This window comes from Paramormyrops kingsleyae, chromosome 22, assembly GCF_048594095.1.
Source record: "Paramormyrops kingsleyae isolate MSU_618 chromosome 22, PKINGS_0.4, whole genome shotgun sequence".
Classification (NCBI taxonomy): Eukaryota; Metazoa; Chordata; class Actinopteri; order Osteoglossiformes; family Mormyridae; genus Paramormyrops; species Paramormyrops kingsleyae.
This window is the reverse complement of record NC_132818.1, coordinates 3,800,289-3,822,325: the sequence shown is the minus strand read 5'-3', so window position 1 is coordinate 3,822,325 and position 22,037 is coordinate 3,800,289. Positions and strand designations below refer to the sequence as shown.

General features: G+C 44.6%; 1 long non-coding RNA gene across 1 annotated transcript; it reads left to right on the top strand.

The window, feature by feature from the left end:
• Window positions 1-2,833: 2,833 nt before the first annotated feature.
• LOC140581659 (uncharacterized) lies at window positions 2,834-5,335 on the top strand. The gene is made up of 3 exons (XR_011984785.1): window positions 2,834-3,868; window positions 4,531-4,596; window positions 4,709-5,335. It is a non-coding gene; the product is annotated as an uncharacterized lncRNA (long non-coding RNA).
• The last annotated feature ends 16,702 nt before the right edge of the window (window positions 5,336-22,037 follow it).

Here is a 22,037-nt window from a genome sequence, read left to right as displayed (position 1 = left end):
AATCAGACTCTATGCTAGAGGGATAAGTGGTTAAATAGCTTAAGCTATTACTGATAGTCTATAAGCCCCTTCCCCACTCACCATGACTGTCCGATTTTTAAAAATTATGTTCACTTGGGTCGTTCGCTTGCTATTTGACCCACCCGCAGCACTCCCTCGTTAGACCATTTCACATATGCTAGAAGTACTCACTCCAAAGCACACTTCCTAATTTATTAGGAATTCATTGGTAATTATTACTCAGTTCAGGATTCACATTGGTCTAAAGAAATGTGTCGGCCAGTATGGGAGGACTTATTAGCCTGAGGGCACTTCTGTTCCCAGAATCCTCCCCCAGCTGCAAAGACGACTAAGCGTGGTTGTAATAGATAGATCCCCAACTGCTTTTAGTGAAGGCAGAGGGTATTAATATAGCAACATTAATAAGTAGAGGTAGCATACAGGCAGTATTCCTAGCAGGGAGGGTTTGACTGTCTCGTGGGACAGTTGAGGCTGAGGATCAGCGTCAGGAGGCTTTCTGATGTCGTCCCTCCTGGATTCGTTTTACATGCTTCTGGCTGCGTCTGTCCTGAATGTGAACCTTCCCTCAGCTGCATTTCCCTGGCTGGGCTAATAGGGCTTCCGACTGTAGGGGCTTTACAGGCCCGTCAATGGTCACCATTGTTCCAGTGTCCCCCTCCGACAGCTCAACAATGTCTGTCGCAGATAAAATTTTAGTGCTGGAGGTAATATCTAGAATGCTCCGGTGGGATGCTGGCAACTGTAGAACACTCAGACATCACCCCTCCCATCCAGCCACCCTTCCTCCTCATCATCCTCCCCATGGGCCATCACAAGCAAAACCACAGCCTTCAAACTGTGTCCACTTTCGCTGATGGAAAATGCCCGCCCCCTCCCCTCAGAGACTGGCCCACGATGCACTCTCCACAAGCACTCCTGTTTTATAGCTTTTAAATTACAGCTCTTAAAGGGCTCCGGCGGGGGGTCTGCTCCGGCTGGCAGGGAGCCGCTCTGCAGTCAGTCCCCCCATGGGGGCTGGCCCCACTCGCTCCAGTCAGCATGATAGAACCAAGGTCTGCACTGACCTGCAGGAGGTGAGTCATCAAAACAAAGGGAGGCAGGCGTGAGAGAAATATGTACGTTGTCCGTCTAGAATGAACTGCTTACAGCTTTCAAAGCAGGTGCTGTCTGTCATAAACAAGGCATTATTTTACACCATATGGGCTTAAACTATGTCAACACACCTTATGCCCGGCGACACTGAGATACTGTATCATTTAATCGTTTTCGTGGTTGGCACACCAAGGGATTTCACTGGTTAAGTACGTTGACTAGAGGAAAAGGGGAATCCCCAGCCTCAGGTTTGACAACGTTCATGCATTACCTACAGTGCATTTTTCTGAATATGTCATGTTGTACGGAGAGAAAATCATAGCTGTGCCACCGTTTCCTGACTTGTAGAAACATTGTTTTGTAATTTCTAAAGACTCATGACAAGCTCAAAAGGGAACAATGTTTAAATAATTGTGTTTTGTGTCTCAGTGTTAAAGGGGTGTCAGTCTAAGGCTATAGATGGGATAATCAGTAAGACACTGATATTGTACTCATCTCTGTTGCTAATGTAAAATGTGTGTTAAATTGGTTAACAATGGAAGGGACTGTCTGAATTAAGTAATATGTTACTAATTACATTAACTGACATGGGTAGAAAAAGCCAGAGTATTTTCTGCTTGTATTTTGAAAGCAAGTTGTTTCTCTGCATCCGGTCTGTGGCATTAATAATGCTTTAATAACCTGCAGATCATTAACTTAAGCCACCTATCTGTCAGTCACCCCACGTAATGTTTACATATATGGCTGCATTTTATTGCATTCATTCAAGTCAGCCTTGGACTTGATATGATGGTGTTCCAAGCTGCAGGCAGCCTTTAATTAAAAACAATAAAAGATAAAATAAATAGGAAGGAAATTGGAGGCAACAGGGAACATGATAGTTGAGTATGTGAACTTGTATGCACAAGTCAGTAGGCCTTCGTGTCGAGCAGTCAGTTTTAGCCCAGAGCACTGGACCTGAATGGGCTCGGGATAAAATAGCAGTTATTTAAGCACACTTCCTGTGAGTTCCTACAAAGGTGCATAACCAGTGTCAAAGGTTCGCTTGTAGACGTCAGGCAACTGAGTCAAAACACGAGGATAAAGAAGCCGCAATCTGAATCAGCCTGCTACCACTGCGCTCTCTTTAAATTAAACAACACTCATTCATGCCGGGCCTCAAGGTGATTTGCATGGGGACAAAGGCAAACGGCCGGCTCTCCAAAGGACAGCATGGAGCAACGTAAGACGAACGGAGGTGTTTGCTCACGTCGCTCTCAGAGGTGAGTGGGAGGCGCTTGACTGTCTGCAGCATCTGCGAACACGTGCTGATTCATGCTGACCTGCAGCTCGTGGAGACTTTGTATGCTTCTCAGTCCTGCTGTTTATTTTGGGGGTGTTTATTTAAGTCCCATGTCTATTTGCAGAACTATTTTTTTACTGATTTTTTTTTTTTACTTATATCCATGTCTTAATGGAACTGCGTTTGGCCATATCATCCTTCCAGGTACCCAAAAAAACTACAACGTTACCAGTACCAGGCATATTATAAATTCCATAATAATCCAATTTTAACAGGTTATGAACGTTTAATTGGATGGGACTTTGAGGGGGCTGTGTTTTAATGAGATGGTCAAATTAGTTAACCGGCGTATAAATGACATAAAACAATTGAGCAAATTCTCACTTTGGTATATGACCAAAAGCCGGGATCCGCCTTAAATCTGAAAATGTTGTGTGGGATTTCCTCTCAGCAACTTTAGCTTCTGCGGTTCGGGGTTGCCGCCAACACTCAGGCAGCGGCTCGCCCAACCCCCCTTCCGCAGATCTGCAGGAGGGGGGAACCCTGAACCCGCACCGCGAATCTCCCACATAGCAGCCGGCTTGCAGGATAAGCTGGAGCGGCGCTATCTGCTGCCGGCCTTGGGTGCCTACAATGCCGTATAAATTTAAACGATCGAGGTGTTGAATAGGTTCTCAGAAGAAAGCAAACATGGAACAGGGGAACTGCAGAGACCTGTTTCCTGATTCCCGAAGACAAAGAGCTCTCTGTGGTGGAAGGAAGGAAGGAATGTCAAGGCAGATGGTTGGTTTTTCGGAGGGGGGGAATCTAAAATTACCCCTGCTATTTTAAATGCATTGGCTATAAGTGTGTTTAATATTGGGAACAGCTTGCAGTAACTAAAAATTTTTGACACAGTAATTCCGATATTTGTTGTCTGTCAATTATTTTTGCTTGCAAAGGTAAGGTGCTGATAAGGAGTCGCAGATGGTGGAGTAACGCAGCAGAAGATGGTGTGACCGACACCATTTTTCAGCCGTAGGCGCGACTTTCGAAAGGGCTTTAAATACGGATGTGAAATTGGAGGTTTAACAAAGACGACGACAAGTCATTACGTAAACACTTTTTTATGTTGCTCCCATTTATGTAATGTTTTTGATAACCTTTTATGTGTTGAGTTCAGGGTAACCCTGCCTGCTACAAATGTTGCATCTATAACTACCCAGACAGCAATTCCCTCTGTGCCGGATCCGTTTTCGAATCACTAGATTCGCGTAGCAGTCACACTCACTATGCACCTCTGCGCCAGCTTTGCAGCATATTTGTCCGCAAGCTCTGACTGACAGTCCGTCAGAAAGGTCCGTATCTGATCCGGAGCAGCAGCGCAGACCGGACCCGCGCTTTTTTAAATCTCGCAGATGCGCGTGTACGTGCCTCAGTAAGAGGTAACTGAAGAGTCACACAATAACCAGGAAGACCTGCTTGTGGTTCTTGGTAAGTGCATTATAAAACTATATTAAGATTGACATATACCAGGTGATAGTTCCATCTATGCGATTAAAAAACATAACTAATGCGAAAGTAGGCTTAAAGTAAGAATTGGCGATTGTGGTGAAAGCCTGTTCTCAAAATTGGTGAATATCTCCGTTCGCGTGGATGTTATGTGCAATGAGATGCGGGCAATATTTTTGTACGTCTGCGTAAAATTCTAATTTTGTGTTCAGTGTCACCAACTTGGCAGTAAATATTATCTAAGCTCATTTCCAGCCTGTTTGTGTCTTCCAGTTCATTTATCTGGTTAGCATGCAAACGTTACTTGAAGTTGCTCAAACTTAGTAGGCCCAGTTGATGGGACCCTGTTTACACGGTTTTTGGATAAATCAGCAAACTTCGTTTAGTTAAATGTTTGCATAACGTTTATTGCTAGTGTTAGCATAAAATCTTTTTCAGATTTAATTTTGATAGTGTTTGAATAAATATGTTTATTTAGATTTGAATTGTATTTTATCTATTAGGTGAAACATTAAGTGTATTTTCCCCCCTTTTTTCAGTTTCTTACTTGTTCATTTCAAATTCAGATTCTCATTTTTGCAGCAGTGTTAGAGTTTTTTTTGAGTAGCTAAATATCTCCTATTTCTTTGAACTGTGCTCCATAGGTTTTGTTCCATTCCATCTGCTGATGCTAGTCAAGTTGAGGTCAAGCTGCCCATCATCTCTTGCAGGTAACCAGCTATATCACATACATACAGTCACATTTTGAGACACATAATGCACCTGTACCTTGATTTTGAAACTTGTTTCTTGATCTTTATTTCCACCTTTATTTCCACCCAGGTCCCTCAGATCTGTTGATAAAGGTTTCCTTCATGTTGCTCGGTCCCGCCACAAAAACAAAGGGGACCGTGCTTTTGCCGTGGCAGCTCCACGTCTTTGGAATGGTTTGCCTCCAGATATTAGATCTGCACCCACGATCACAATTTTTAAATCCAGACTAAAGACTTATTTGTACTCTTTGGCCTTTGCTTCTTAGTTTTTTTTAATTTTTATTTTTAATTTTTATTTTTCATCTTGCTTTTGCTTTTTATGTATGTAATTTTTTTTTTTTTTTTATTGTGTCATGCTATCATGTTGCACTGTGTCCACGTCTTTCTATGCAGGTAGTTCTCGTTTGTGTTTACTGTAATGCTTTTAGCATTTTATGCTTGCTGTCTTTATTTAAGTTTAGTTGAAGTTTTAGTTTGACATTGTACAGCACTTTGGTCAGTTTTCACTGTTTAAATGTGCTATATAAATGAAACTTACTTACTTACTTACTTACTTACCTGATGCCCTGTCGAATAACACATTAAGATTTAGAAATGACACTCTATAGCAGGGGTCTCCAACTCCGGTCCTGGAGAGCTACTATCCAGTAGGTTTTCTGTCCCACTTGGCTTCTGATGAGCCACACCTGGCCCTGTTATTTACCCGAGAACAGGTGTGGCTCATCAGAAGCCAAGTGGGACAGAAAACCTACTGGATAGTAGCTCTCCAGGACCGGAGTTGGAGACCCCTGCTCTATAGGCACCACCAATATCATCCAGCACAAATGTTGAATTCCTTTCCTCCTGAATAAAGTGAAAACTGTATTCCCAGTTTACTTTCAGACGTGCTACTTCCTACTCTTCAGTGACAGACCAAGTAAGATACCACCACACACACACAAACACAGATCAATGTATATTCAGAGATTAGTAAAATAAATGTACTTTTTTATGTTCAGACCTGTACCCGGTTCCACTGGCTCCAACTTTTGCTGATCACCTGTTTTCCTTTAACCATCCAAACTATCATGTAAGTTGACTGTTATTTTCAATGTCTTGCTATTTGACACTTGGTCTCCGCAGACACGTAAATTCGTAAAAAAAAAAATTTAATTATTGCATGATGCATTATTTTTTTTATAAATACAATTGATATTGAATTGAACAATTTATTCCACGCAAGCTTGTCACAATGTTTTTGAATATATTTTTTACATTTTTCATTTGACTGGAGTTTTTGTAATGACAAAAAATGTTATGTGTTCTCTGGATGAGATTGAGATTCAGAAATGTAAAATAAATAAAAATAAACTGTTTTGAAGATGAGAAATGTGTGGGGATTTATTTGGGCCATGTCTGGCCCAGGTGTAGCTGAAAAAATTAATCACCAATCACAGACCAGGGCCAAATGAGCCCCAGATGTAAAGTTTGAGTCACGGATCTGAGCCAGATCCACACCAAATATCATAGCATTAATAACTGTATCGGGCCAGTACTGGCCAAGGTCTGTTCCTGATCCCCAATCCAAATCCGTGCCGGTATTGGGCCGTTGGAAAGAAAGACCCCGGCGCAAACCCGTTTTGCGGATCTGCACCAAATTCTATCCAATGTCTGGCCCAGATCTGCCACAGTTACCTTTTGCTGTCTGGGTAATGGAACCTTACTATCTTTAGAACATAAAAGTTGACGTATAATAGAAAAATAATTTCTTACTTTCGTTTCTGATTAAATTTATATCCGCCGACGACCTTCTTAATACATATTTTGTCAAAATTAGATTATGTTCTTACTAATGCAAGTTTGACAAGTTCATATAGCCAGATACAGAACATTTAAGTCACGCTGGTAAATCGACATATACGCGGAAAATAATATGAACTGATTTTATTGTAATTCATGTCTTTAAATGTCTAATAAACCATAAGCAGTGTATTTTCTGAGAAATTAAACAGTTAAGAGATGGGGAAATGTCTGTATTAGGGATCTTTTTTCTCTCTCCCAGGTTAGGAACTTAATTAGACATCGACGATGTCAGAAATGTATTTTTGTTTTTTTATTAACTTCAATTTAGAATTATTATGATAGCCTCTATTCCATTCGATTTTAAGTTGAATAGTAAAATCAGTTGACCGTCAAGATTGTTATTAATATACACTGTATTTTTATTTAATAATTACAGTTTTTTGGAGCAGTGTCGGCTGCTCTACATTAGTTCTTTTCATATCATTATGACAGAATAAGAGCATCAATACTCAAAAATTAAACTTGATTTTCAGATATAATATGTATTTATAATTTATATGCAATTTACAATTATTCTGAATATCAGAACTAACTATACATTTTGATTTCTCTTACTCACTTCTCCTTTCTCACAAGCAACTTCCAGAACAGAGATAACCTTGGAAAAAAAGTGTATTTTTTAAATTGTGCCTATAGTAGGCCTAACTAGATGACTGTGAATTGAAATTATTTAATTTAAAAAATACAATTTAATACTTGAAACGTAACAATGACATTGAATATGTAACATGATTTAATTTTGTTTTCAAATATAACTGAGCATATGGACATACTATAGTTTTTAAAGTACATTTGCAGCACGATTTAAGAACATGCCCAAAGATTATTTGAAGGGCTGCTATATAAGAAACACACATTCTCTTCAACACCTCACCGTTAGTCAAACAGAGATGACAAATGATTCTCCTATGTAACTAGTTAATGCTGGGCTGAATTAAGTGGAAGAGTATGCAGAATATGGGAATAATCAAATAGAAATTGAAAATTAAAGTGAAGTAAGGAATATGTGTTTGTTTTGTAATGTTTACATTTAGTCGTCGTCATATCATATCCAGAAATGAGAGAGTACTAAATAGCTGGCGTCCCGTCCAGGGCATACCCCAGCCCCGTGTCCTGTGATGGACTGGCGTCCCGTTCAGGGTGTACCCCAACCCCGTGTCCTGTGATGGGCTGGCGTACCCCAGCCCCGTGTCCTGTGATGGGCTGGCGTACCCCAGCCCCGTGTCCTGTGATGGACTGGCGTACCCCAGCCCCGTGTCCTGTGATGGACTGGCGTCCCGTTCAGGGTGTACCCCAGCCCCGTGTCCTGTGATGGGCTGGCGTACCCCAGCCCCGTGTCCTGTGATGGGCTGGCGTACCCCAGCCCCGTGTCCTGTGATGGACTGGCGTACCCCAGCCCCGTGTCCTGTGATGGACTGGCGTCCCGTTCAGGGTGTACCCCAGCCCCGTGTCCTGTGATGGGCTGGCGTACCCCAGCCCCGTGTCCTGTGATGGACTGGCGTCCCGTTCAGGGTGTACCCCAGCCCCGTGTCCTGTGATGGGCTGGCGTACCCCAGCCCCGTGTCCTGTGATGGACTGGCGTCCCGTTCAGGGTGTACCCCAACCCCGTGTCCTGTGATGGGCTGGCGTACCCCAGCCTCGTGCCCTGTGCTGCTGAGCAGGATAAGTGGTTGGGAGATGGATGGATGTGTCAGTAAGCAGTGCTCTGCGGTGGAGGGAACACTGTCACTTCCCAAGTCAGCAGATGTGCTGCTTGGGCTTCGTCTGGCTGCGTCTGCAATCCAAGTGAGTGCATCGAGGTCCTAGTGCACCACGGCTGAAGATGCCCTGCCCCCCCCTCTCCCCAGGGGCACGCTTTTAAATTCACCACAGCCTGTAATTCACGAGCGGCCTTCCGAGAAGGTGCCGACTGCTGCTAACTACAAAACATTCAATTAACTTGTCCCATTTCAATCTGAATTTCAGTCATCACTTAATCACCTCAACACAATAACGGGTTAGGTGAAGGACGTAATAGTATGTTCATTGTTTCTCTACTGTCCTCAGTTATCACTTTCACATCTGGGCTTTTTCCATTCAGCCTTATGTACAGCTAACAACTTTAAATGATTGAAAAATGCAATTATAAGGCTTATATTTCAATTCTGTTGCTGACTGATTGTTTAAAAAGAGAGGGAAAAAAATCCATGACCATTATAAAACACACAGCTGTGTAGTTTATTTTGGTATGCTGCTGAATCTGATAGTTTTTCAAATATTTAGTTACAAAAAACATTGTTACTATTTGTTATATTATTGTATTGCCCTCATTAGTGAGTCACATGAAGCAACAGCTGTCAATTTTCCTGCTGATGTACAGAAAGTGTCTTTTATGGTAAATCACAGGAACAGGTTGATTAGAAGCACGTCATCCACTTAAACCAGGGTAGGATCCAATACCCTGTGTTCATGACAACACAGAGGAACATGTACACACAACTCATTTCAGACTGTTTAAGAGTAAACACTGGAGGTTTATTTTGGTAAGAAAACAAGTGCTTATTCTAATATGAGAATAATCATTAAACTTAAGGCATGACAAGTAAAACCATTTTTAAATAAAGTTGAATTGGATGTTATATATAACACAAGAGGCAAACTAACAACACATTGGGTTATGTGTGTGTGTATATATATATATATATATATATATAAATTATATTTGGATAATTGACATGATTTTTCTAGTCACCACATAGATTCAACTCTCCACATTTTCAGATAATATGAAAAGAACAGGGTGTCTCAAAGAAACCACAGAAAAATTAATTCTTAATTTTTTATTGTATAATAAAGTGCAGTTTTTAGAATCATGGCTGTTTGTCTTTTGATGAATGGGGGTTGGCCCAGAAGGTAAACCTGTGTGGGCTATATGGTATTCTCCTTTCGGCACGCTTAGGATGTGTAAGTACATGAAGGCGATTTTCAGATTTACTAAGGATAAGGCTTAAAATCATTGATATTGTCAAGCTATAATTCAAAAGCCCGCCTGCAGGGGTCACTGTAACCAGGAGTAGCCTTCCCAAAACTCTGTTAAAAGATCAAAGCCTCAAAAAATGTATTCCACATTCCAGCATACAAATGGCCCACCAGTAAAACACTGGCTGTCTTATACTCCTCCGCTTTCTGCCCCCACAGTGCTTAGTCACTTCTAAGCTGGGGAGGGGGGTTGCTGGGTTCAGCTGAATGACACAGGCCTCCACCAGGTCGCCCTCCTCGCGGTGATGAGCCCTTGACTGAATCTAGCCAAAATATGGCTCTGAACAGTGAAAGGCATTAATCACCCCCTTCTTTTATCTTCGTACCTGTCACCCTTCAGCAGGCAGCTAGGCAGAGCCCTTTTTATACACTTCGTATGTATGTTGAGCTGTGGCCCGCAGTAGCCTGGCTTAATCTCACTACAAATGTTTTGACAGGAATAAAATTATTATTTCTTTAAAGATCGGCCATGGGAATTTGCAAAGCCACCCCTGGCCCGACACGTGCGTTGTCTAGCTCCTGAACAGCCACTGAAGCTTTGAAGGCTGGATTTTTGCTCTTGTAGCCTCTTTTGCTTTTGTGACCACATCTCATGAGACACGGCAGGTGGCGCAGAAGGTCACGCTCTTCTCTGAAGGCACTGTCAGCCTGTGCCTATCTCTTCATAAAGATCTCCAGGACCATTCCAGTTTTATTAGGGTGGCATGGTTGGTTCTCTAGTGAAAATGCCCTTCGGAGAGATGACACTCCTCACCTGTGAATCAGTCTACCTAGGACTGAGTCACGATGGTCTTTCGACATGTCACTGCAGGCTGGGTGGTGGTGAGGGGGGGTCGACATAAATGGAGGCAGAACCCCGGCTGAATGGTACAGATCACTCAGATAGTTTACATGCACACTAAGAAAATCGAATCATTGTGTTAGTTTGACTAAAACCGGACTTGTAAAGTGAATGTAAACATGTTAGTCTGACTGAAATTGTACTAAATCGAATTTCTCGAAGTCGGAGTAAGACACCCAGATAATGCAATTGGGAGTCGACTTCCTCCTGCATGTATACGTTCCATCGGACCCAAACTGGCCTAGGCACTCTGCGCATGCTCCACAATCCCCCCCCCCCCCCCCCCCAGGCATTGACCTGGAAGTAACAGAAGAAACCGGTACACAGAAGAAGCTTGGAGCATAGCAGAGGACTTATAGCACATATGAAATTTACAGCACTGTAAAGCACTGTACAGCACTGTAAAGCTGTCCAATTCACTGCTCAACTAAAGGATGCTTCTCCACTGCACCAGGTGCCGTACTTTTGATACTTCCAGAAGGAACCAAAAGTACGGTATTTCAAGGTGTTGGTTTTCCACTGACATAAAAATTGGTACCGGCGCTGAATGACTTCACTACATGAGATGGGTTTTTTGTACTGAATTTAAAAAATGTCTGTAGCAGGACTGGACAACGTGTCATATTATTACTAACATCGCATGTTATGTACATTCAGTTCTTACATCATTAGTCAGCTAGATTAAGATCTCACTTTGGTATGGATATTATAGTGCAGGAAGTTTAAGTATCGTTAAAATATTTTTGCTCTGTCATAGGAAAAAAAAACTAGCAAGTTTTGCAATTTTAATGATTATTCCTTATCAAGATTATTTAGTGTGTTATATGTAAAATCAGTTAAAAGTTTACATCCGCTGCTTTTTGCATGAGCGCTGCTTGCATTCTCCAAGACAATCAAAATCATTTTCATCCTTGCTGTTTAAATCACTCGTAGACGGGTTACTGAGATATTCATTTTGAACTCCTTTTTTTTGTTTCATAAATACCTCAATATTTATTACATATGCTGTCATAGTATTTTATACAAGATGCTTTATCTCTTGTTACCCTGTCCTGATCTTGTTGTATCTGTTCTTCCGACTAGATCACAATTAAAACTTGCATCACTTCATTTGTCCAGGCATCCATTATTATTAATATTATTATATATTTTTTTTATATCTGTAATGTAATGGGTCAACCAGAAAAAGCCCAAAACTAACAAGCTGAAAGGAGCCATAACATCACCTATAGTAACGGAGTCAAACATAAGTTCCCTCAATAAATCGATTCCCCTCCCAAGCATGTATACTGGAGCAAGGACAGTAGTCCGATTAAATGGCAGTCGAGTTATAACCGTAGCTTGACTTTAGCTGTGCATGTAAACGTAATGATTGACTCTGGAAAGTTCTGGGTGGCCCTGCTCATCTCTCTCCCTACTCCCACAGAACCCAAAGGTCTTTTGGAGGAGGGGTGTGGGAGTCTGGAGGCGAGGAGATGGAGGTGGGCGTCTAGAGCTGGGGCTGGAGGCTGTTTGATCAGCCAGGATTTTTAATTGGCTTTTGGCTTCCTGGTGAGTCAGCAATGCAGCGAGATGGTCTACAGAATCACCTCTGCCAATTTAAATGCTTCTGAATTGCAGACCCTGCATTAAGTCAGCCTCATGTGGGCATGTCTTAACAAGTACAAACCCATTGCTTTTGCACGTGTGTATATGTGTGTGTGTGTGTGTGGCCCAAATGTCCCCACAATGTGATAAAAACCTATTATTTCCACATTGGGCTGACCATTCATTCAGTCCCTCCAAGGGGAAACTCAACTTTATACAAATCTGTGACTGCAATAAAAAAAAACTAAAATTGTGAAAAGTCTTGTATTTTGTTTGGTTACATATGATCAAGGTAAGGGCTGGGTAAGGGTCAAGGTTGTCATTGTTGGGATTAGAGTTTTACCTAAGAAATAAATAGAGAGTCCCCATAAAGATGTGAATACAAACGTGTGTGTGGGTGTGTGTGTGTGTGTGTGTGTGTGTGTGTGTGTGTGTGCTATGGAGGACTCTGAGGACAGTGAGCTGTCATGGGGAATTGCCGGCCGACAGTCTAACAGCCACTTTGCTGCTCATACCGCAGGGTGCGGCCAGACTGCAGCCTGCCCCAGAGAGGCCCCATGAGAGCCAGACCGCACCCCTCCCTCGCCCCGCCTCGTCCACCTCCCGATGTCAACTGTTAGCAGACATGTATAACAAAATATGTACATACACACACCAGAGCGCTGAGTATACAGGAGTAAACACACACACAGAGTATCAGAGTAAGTCAGTCACTGCCTCCATTCTCTGGCTCTTCAGTTCAGTGCATGTGCTGAGATCTGGCTTAAGACAACTTCCCATCAAAACAGTGAAATATGGAAAAACAGGCATCTCAACATAAAAAATTAAAGAACATAAAAATGGAACTGCTGAGATGATCCTGCTCTCTTTGTGTGTTCTGTGTTTCCCCCTAGTGGTGCAGTAGCAAACCACAAAGGCTAGCAAAGGCCATGAATGATTTTCAGACTTAAAAGATAAACCTCAGATTAAGGGAACATGCATAACATTTTCTGTGTGTGTGTGTGTGTGTGTGTGTGTGTGTGTGTGCCTTTGCATTGATCACATTTATGGTCCGAGTGTGGTAAAACCTGAAACTTCCTTACTTTTGGGGACATTTTTCAGGTCCCCATTTGGATAACCTCAATTTAAAAAAAAAACCTGTGAATGCAATCAAAAAAGGCCAAAAGTCTTGTATTTTGATTTTTATTTTGTATTTACTTTTGGTTAAGGTTAGGGCTGGGTATGGCTTAAGGGTGTCATAACTGGGATTTGGGTTTTTTCCATAGAAATGAATGGAAGGTCCCCATTTAGATAGGTACGCCAACATGCGTGTGTGTGTGTGTGTATATATAATTATCATTATTTTGACTTCTAAAGAATAGACTCAAAAAGGCCTTCAACCTCCAACATAAGAAACAAAGCAGACAAACAGTGGAAACACTTTTCACGACCGAACCAGACGCTTTTCTTTGGGACGCTTTTCTTTGGGACCCAAGACCCAAGGTCTGGCTGTATTTCAGCAGTTAATGACCACAATTTCAGCCCCAGCATCAGCTAAACAAAGTATTTTTACCCCAACTGATTAACAGAGAAAGCCCGAAATGTTAAATGAAAACATTATTGCACTCTTTTAATTTTAATATCATCTATAATATATTCTGCTTGGACTTGTCCCTGGGCCTTTATCATAAGCTCACCTTTATGCCTGGTAGCCTCCTCCACAACTCATCTGTTTGTAATGTGCTGTTTGTCTCACTGTCTCTTTGGACAGAATTTTCTGCTTAATAAAAATAACTGTGAAATGTAAATAGTTTATTATTGTTAACAGAAAAATCTAATAGGCCGGGAATTGAAGCACCTTGTGAAAGAGTCTTGGCGGACTGTTGATGGAGGTTTGGCCTGGTGTTGGACGCTGACACAGCTCCGTATCAGGAATGTACGGCGAGGCGGTGGGCAGCCCCGTGTCGGCATCCTTAGCCCACATAGTGAAGCATGTAAATGGCAGACTGGGCTGTTAGCTTCAGGGCTGCTGGGTCCTTGCGGGTGGAGGCTGATGACTGATTTACCGACGGCACATGACAAAAACCTTGGCAGCAGGTGTTTGCTTGGGTTGTGACTGAGTAAAGACATTTTAAGAAGGGAACGGACCATCACCAGGTGCATCGTGATGCTAATGACAATTACATCATAAGACAGTATCGTCATTACTGGGGAACAATGTAGACACCATCAATGTTCGTTCATTTAAATGATTTTTTATTTTGCAGACGCTTTAATCCAAAGCAGCTTACATTTTGAGAACGCAGGGTCAGCCAGTGGAGCAATTGGGGGTTAAGGGCCTTGTTCAAGGGCCAATATGAAATGACTCTGCTATCCACGAGATTTGAGCCGGAAACCTTCTGAATCCAGGCTAACCTACTGAGTTGCTCACCTCCCCCTTTACCAAAACTCAGCAATTCACAGCCCCTTCCTGCCTAGTCCCTTACACAGACGGTACATGTGTCGCTGCGTGAAGCCGGTGGCTGTCGGCACTGATTTACAAAAAAATGTTTTAACTAGGTGAAATCATTGAGCTATATATGAGGCCTGCAATCTTTCTGCCAGCTCGCCTGTGTGCATCCCGCAGGGTTTTTCTGCTGCATGCAACTTGCTGCAGAAATGATTTTACTTCAGATCTACTTCAGTGTATTCAAATATTTTGACAGACCGTACATTAGGTTAAGTGAGCTTGTTTACGTTCTGGGCTCTGCCAAAGAAAACACACGGGAAGTCTTTTCCAGGGAATGCAACGTGGCTCCTATAATTTTCCTCAGTACAGGGCTGCTAGTTGCTGCTACTGTGTTGTGTCTGCTTGCGCCTCCTATTGTAGACACTGGGAACTACAGCAGTTTTGTGTCTTGACCTTTGTCTCTTACTTCGATTCCCCCGTGTCCTTTCTCATAGACTTGATCTTGTAATTTCCTTGCCCCTCACCCCCCCATCTATTTGCTGTGCCCTCCTCTGACCTCCGCTCACCAAGCCCCTCGTTGCACTGTGAAGTGTGTGCCCCCCCCCCCCCCACCCAGTTGCTGAACACTCAGGTAGGATCATCACCATGTGTTCTCCATATAAGCGGGTGGGGGCATCGTGAGCTGACAGGCAGCACTCTGCCCAGGCTCTGGGGGGCCTGTGACTGCTTGGTGGTGGTGGTGGGGGGGAGGGGGGGGGCTTGCTGTTTTAACATGTCAAAGTTAAAAACTTATTTGCACTACTAGGGTTGCTGCAGTTTGATGGCTGACATGGCAGAACCAGAGTGGGAGATGGGATTTTTACAAACCCCGTCATACGTGGCTGTATCTCCTGCGCAAAGGGCAGGCATGAGCCTTTTCTGCTTGATCTCTCTCTCTCTCCCCTCTCCTTTTCTCTCTCTATCTTTTTCTCTTTCTCTCTCTCTCTCCACCCCTCCCCTGGAAGTGGTTTGCTCCTATGGCCTGGCCCTCACGAAACCCACACCCTGAAATAACAGAGATCTCAGAGAAAATGCACAGCAAGAGCAGCTGTGGCCCTCATCCACCCAAGCCAGGGCTGTTCCTCACGGCCTGTAATTAATTTTCCAAAGTCCCACCATTGGGAGCAGGACATGGGTATGGATGGGATGGGCCAGCAGTGAGGGGGGTGGATCTGTTCTCGTGGTGCCCCCCGCTGTCAGCACCCCGGTACTAATCGACCCACTGAATATTTACAAATGCTTTTTTTTAAATGTGGTTTTGAACACAAACTCAACTAAAGGACTCTTGGCAGAGCTTGAATAAGACGGAAAATAAAAGTCACCATTACGAGAATAAATAGCAGCCCTCAGCCTGTCACACTTCCAAAGGCGGGAAGAAGGAAGAGTGCCACCGTCAGCCACCCAGGACCACAGTTTGAGGGCAGCTTAACCATAAACAATGCCTCTCTTTTACACCCCTAAAAAGAAACCAGATAAACACATGCACACTCAGATACACCCAACCAACACATGCACACTCAGATACACCCTACCAACACACGCACGCTCAGATACACCCTACCAACACACGCACGCTCAGATACACCCTACCAACACATGCACACTCAGATACACCCTACCAACACATGTACACTCAGATACACCCTACCAACACATGCACACTCAGATACACCCTACCAACACATGCACGCTCAGATACACCCTACCAACACATGCACACTCAGATACACCCTACAAACACATGCGCGCTCAGATACACCCTACCAACACACGCACACACATACATGCTGCCTTGGGCCATGGCCTTGAGTGGTGTGGCCTGTAATCAGCATAGCTCCTGGCTGTGACATTGTGTCCAGCACACTCCTCACACACAGCCCATACATCACACTGCGATCCTGCTTTCTGCATTTGTTCTTCCTTTTCCTTTTCACAGAAACTGACGCTGTATGAACCACGCTGAACCGGATGGGGATAAAACACTGGTACCCCCCCCACCCCCTCACTCCCCATGGGAGTGTCCCAGCTGCTGCTTGGCATTGTGCACAGCTGCCATTAGTGAGCCAGTGGAGTAGAGCATATGATGGGATTATCTTTAACACAGGCCTTTAACATTTGTGTGTCTCCCTCGTAATTTGACGTGCAATCCCTAGGCGCTCCTCTAGGGGTCTTTGTTGGAGTGGGAGGGGGCCTTCCACTTAGCCCTCTTTTCACGGTTCTTTACCAGATGAGTGATCAGGTCCAGAAGAAAAACACAATTATTCTCGTCTTTCCATCCCATGCAGACTGACAGTCCCGAAAATGACTAAAAATCATGTTAATTTTATACTGCATTTGCCCACAAAGCATACTGACTCACAGCAAGAATCAATCGTAAAACGATGGCTACTTCAGGATTAAACATATATAACAAACGTGCCATTAATGTTAACCACCCCATCCAAAGAGTCTCATTACCCATCCCAGGAGTCGCCAACACACCCAGGCTGGGCTTCAGCCCATGATCCCTCCCAGTCTCTTGGGCTGCGTGTGACGGTCAAACTGCCCCAGTGTATTCAAGCACATCTTGGAATAAACATAACAGGGTGAGGGGTAAGGGGTTCAGTGACTCTAAGACCTGAGGGAATGAAAGATGTTCTGGAGGTTGCCAAGTAATGCTACAAGGTTTTAAATCCTTACAACTGTGCTACAGAGTTTTGATGCAGAGCAGCTGTAAATGTGTCTGGATCCTGTTTTATGGGATGACTTGCTGACAGGGTCGTTTTTGTAGCTCGTCCCTCCCCAGGTTCAATCACTTTATTCCCATGACTGATCCGTCGCCCTTGTCCTGGTTGCCTGTCGAGATCTAATGGCCCCCGGTATCCTTCTGAAAGCAGAGATCCACACGCTTGTTTTATGCCGGGCGTTAAAACGCACGCATGAGGTCTGATTACAAGATGTCGGGACGGGACCTCGAGGCCTGGTGATGTAATATGACCCGAATGTAGTGGGAGGCCACCTGAAAATATCCTAGTTTACTTGAACACATCACAAAGTCACGGAGGCGTCTAAAGCAAGCTGCGTTAGAGACGGGCGACGCCTCCGGCAGTGAGCCTCCCAGGGGTGGCGTGCGGCTGACACTGGATGAGATAAAGCTCATGTAGCACATGCTGTGATACTTGGCATCCTACTGCATTGTTCCTGAGAACTGAGGCACTCTTTTCTGATAAAACAAAGACGGCTGTTTTTAGCGGTGCTTCCTTCCTGCTGCCCTACCCCACAGTGCGCGTGTTCTGTAAGTTGGGGAAGCGCTTGTACGGCGCACGTTTTCACCGTTGGCACTCTCCACTGTGCTGCTGGCTGCACGGCGGCAGACTCTCCTGGGTTTCCTCGTGTCTCAAATTTGCCCAGGTCTGAAACCTGTGGGGAGTTTGGAGAGATGGGGCAAGGAAATGGTGAGATACCGAGAGAGGATGTGCTGTCTGATTGCAGTCAGTTGTGTTCCTAAAAATATTGAGTTCAACGAATGAAATGAACATATGTCTGTTTTTTACCCTTAAGTAAAGGTGATCTTGATCTTAAAAAACACAAATTTAAGAATTTGGGTTCAGAATATATATATTTTTTAATACGTAAGTGTTCTTTGAGAGCTTGTATGGGAAAGACAGCTGGAAGATAGATGGATGGGTGGGTGAGTGAATGGATGGAATATCATCTGTACCAAGAGACGTTTGAAGGTGTCAAGTGTTTCAGTGTCCCCTTGCTATAATGGGACTGTCACGAGGTTGTCCCTCACCCAAATATGAGCCCAAATGACTGTAAGAAAGCTCCTCTCCATTTACATAGGGGCGGGATGGACATTCATTGGCTGAGTCATGCTTTGCCAGTGTCCCTTCCCATCACTGCCTCTCTTGTCGCCGGTGCCGCTTGTTCGGCCGGTTTAGCCCCACCTCGGCCTTGAGGCAGTGTCACCACGCTGGGGCTCTTGGTCCCGTTATACTCTCTCCGCTGCTTGATTCTTCCTTACCGGTCAAGACCAGCCAGCATGCAGTGCTCCAGGAGAATGCGGAGAACAGAGGGAGGTGGTTCCAGGCCATCCATTTTCTGCAGGAACTCCTCGTGCCGACACAAAGGCTGAAGGACCTTTCGGGAGTGAATAGCACCAATGACGGCACGAGGCTTTAACGGCAGTGGTTGTGTTTTGTAGAATCGCTTTTGCTTTTTTTTAGAGCGGCTTTTATGTTTCTTTTCAAGGTAATGCCTGTTTGTTTGGCTGAAATTTATTTTATAAAAAGGACAAAGACACAGGCCCAGCTGAAAAAGGGTTCTCAAGAATATTCTGTCCATTTCGGGCTGGAATAAGGTCATTTTTTTCCTGGGCATGTGGAATGAGTGAGCTGTTTCTCTCCCAGGTACTGTTACCCACATGCAGCAGTTAGATGTATTCCAGTCTCAGCTGTTTTGTTTGAATGATGCCATAGGGGCCTTGGTTCCCAGCCAGGCTTTGTTCCCCTTTCAAAGTGTGTGATTGCGCTGCTGGAGGGAAGACTTGTGCCTGGAACTTAACAAACATGCAGAATCCCACCCATGTCATGGCGTGGTTTTCATACATCATACGGGGTCACCATGTCGCGTAGCTGCCTTGGTCCATTTCCTCCCTCAAAAGGTGCCAACCATGAGCCATGAGTAATGGCTTGTAGCACTGCTGTACCCAGCGGAGGGGGAGGGGGGGGGGGCACTGTGAGGTTTTGTCTGAACGTCACTGTGCCCTCTCCCAGGACTCTGTAGGCCTGGCTTGGAGCACTGCAGGCCTGGCCATTAGGCATGTCCATGATGTCATCATGCCTATTAGGCCTGTCCATGATGTCATCATGCCTATTAGGCCTGTCCATGAAGACGTCGTGCCTAATAGGCCTGTCCACCATGAAGCTTTGCCTATTAGGCCCGTCCATGATGAAGTCGTGCCTCTCCAGCATTCCTCTGCTTGTAGGTGGACGCAGGCAAGGGCTGATAGATGGCAGGAACTTCCTGACCTTCAGTGGTTTCCGCACATACATGGCCTCCACCATGCAGCCGCAAAATGAAAGACACAGAGAGCACCATGGTGCACATCATGGCCCAGTCCCCTGCCCTGCCACGTACGATGAGGGATATCTCCAGACAGAGGCTGGGGGGACAGTAGGAGAGCGGAGGGGCCGGGGGGAGCCACCTCTCAGTACTGTCAAGACATATCAGATGAGGAACAGGGCTACAGGAAGTGCCTGATTTGGGCCAAATGGATTCCTCTTGGGGCAGGAGCAAGGGGGCGTTATATTTACAAGTTTAACAGCACAAGATGTGAAAGCTTATGGATTTACTAAGAGGACACATTATATAAAAGTTAATATTACATTACTACAGTGCATACATTAAGCTTATAGATATAACAAGCGGTTTAAGTGAATGTCATCACGTATTCATCAAGTTTCGGTTACTACCCTTAGTAAACAGCTTCAAGCTCATGCATGTGTAGGCACACTGACAGTTGCCATGGCGATTCCTATAGATTTATTTCAAGTGGTATGGGTTAGATGTAAAGGGGCTTTACTACTAATTTCTTGTATGCCTGTCTAGCTTAGTTTGGGCTCTTGTTGTGGGGATGGGGTCCCTTTGAAGGGACCCTGCCCTTCTGGCGATTGTTTATGAGAAGAGGTTTGGGCCCAAATTCATTGAGACTCAGGGGGGATGCTGTTCTGGCAACTGCCACTGAGGCCCCTCCCTCTCCTGACCAACAGGAGGCACTCATCATCGAAACGCCCACTACACCACCTGCAGTGCGTGGACGCACAGCTGCGTCGTGGCTGTGTCACGCGGGCAAACGCGTGACTAACAGACAGAGAGGCCTCTTCCCATGGCAATTGTGGTCTGGCCAGCTTTGTCTGTCTGGGTGTGTTTGCAGAAGGATGGTGACATGAGCTGGGGGGGCTGTGGGACATGCTGTTGAGGTGGGGGTTGGGGGGTGGGGAACGGAGAATTGATGATGACTTAGGCGCCTCTCGCCAAAGTGGCTGAAGCAGCGTTGCTCTGATGGCCGAGGGGGCGGTAGCGAGCAGGCTGCCCAGAGGGGGCTGTGGGCTCCCACGCACTGCTGAAGGCTGCTTTGGTGTGGGCGCTTCCTGCCTTCGGCCCACCACTGCTTTTTATCAGAGAAAGCTTTGCAAATCTCCTTCCCTCAGCAAGTTTAATAAATTCTGCCCTCTAGTGGCCATTCTTATTCCTTGCGCGCTTTGGTGTTTGGTACCATTTCAGTAGGTTAGTTCTGATTGCTCTCTGCTGATCTTATTACTATGTGATTGTTTTGCATGGAAATGTATGAAAATGTATGAGTGAGGTATGAGAGAAGAGGTTTGACATAAGCATATTCCAGGAAAGGAGTAGAAATGTAACAGCTCCACGGTGAAATGCAAATGCAGCATGGGGACTTTGGGGGTCGGGTGCAATATAGATTTGCTCTTCAGAAATCAAACTCATGCTATATTCTTGGCACATAACCTGTAGAGCCAGTGTCAGCAGCAGCGACAGGCAGCCACCCAGGACACTATCTTCTGAGGGGATGCTGAATTAGCAACAGAAAGCAGCCCGGAAATTTGCTGTCAAGCGGCCGTCGCATGGCCAGCAGAAAAATTTGTGACCTTCCCAATGGTCAGTCTGTGCCTGCCACCAGGGCCACCTTCACCACGGCCAGCTTCAGCTGGCTCCCGTAGAGTGACACTGGGTGGGGAAGCCTGTTTAGAGCCCACACGAGCTGAGCAACACTGTGTACAGCTCACAAGCGGATAAGCAGAGAGACACGGGCTAATGAGGATGCCCAAAGGCTGGCTGTAATCTCTGTGGCAGAGCTAAGCAAAGCCGACCTGGTCCTGGGGCACGTGAGTAAAGAGCATCAATCACACCAGTCCTTCAGGCTGAGCTGTCTTCCCTTCCACTCACTGCTCTTGGACACACCCCGTTACTGTGTTTACCCCATTAAACATGTCATCACTGCTTTTCAACCTAGTGATTGTTTTGTGAATTGGATTTTTTTTGAGAATCCACCCTCTTGGGCAGATCTGTCGGGCTCCGCTGTCCGCAGCATATGGGAGGGAAAGACAGTCACTGCTGTCAGCACGTCTTATTGTGCTTTATAAACATACCAGCCTATTAAGAGTTATTTCCTTTCGTCTTTTAAAATAGATCTCAGACTTGCTCTAACAGGTGTAAATGCAATCATGCTGCTCTTTCATACCCTTTGAAAAAAGAAACCTACAATGGACTGAAGATCAACATGGGAAGACCATTTTGTTCCATACATCCACCCATATTCACAACTTATCCAGTCAAGGACGCAGTGGTCCACAGTATAAGGTCAGAAGACACAATTTACCTTTTCACTCCACACAATATATGACTGGTGATTCTGTTGAACAATTACCCAATTACCAGTCGCCATCATAAACCAACAAAAGGTCAGTTACAAATTGAAGTGAAACATTTTCCTTTATAAATAAACTCACTCCCTGAGGAAGACAAGCATGCATCCAACCTCCCACTTTATTTCCTGCACATTCCTGCTAGGGTCATTGTGAGCTGAGCCCTATTCCGGAAAGCTCGAGGATGCCAGCTATCACGGATGCAATTTGGGTCCAT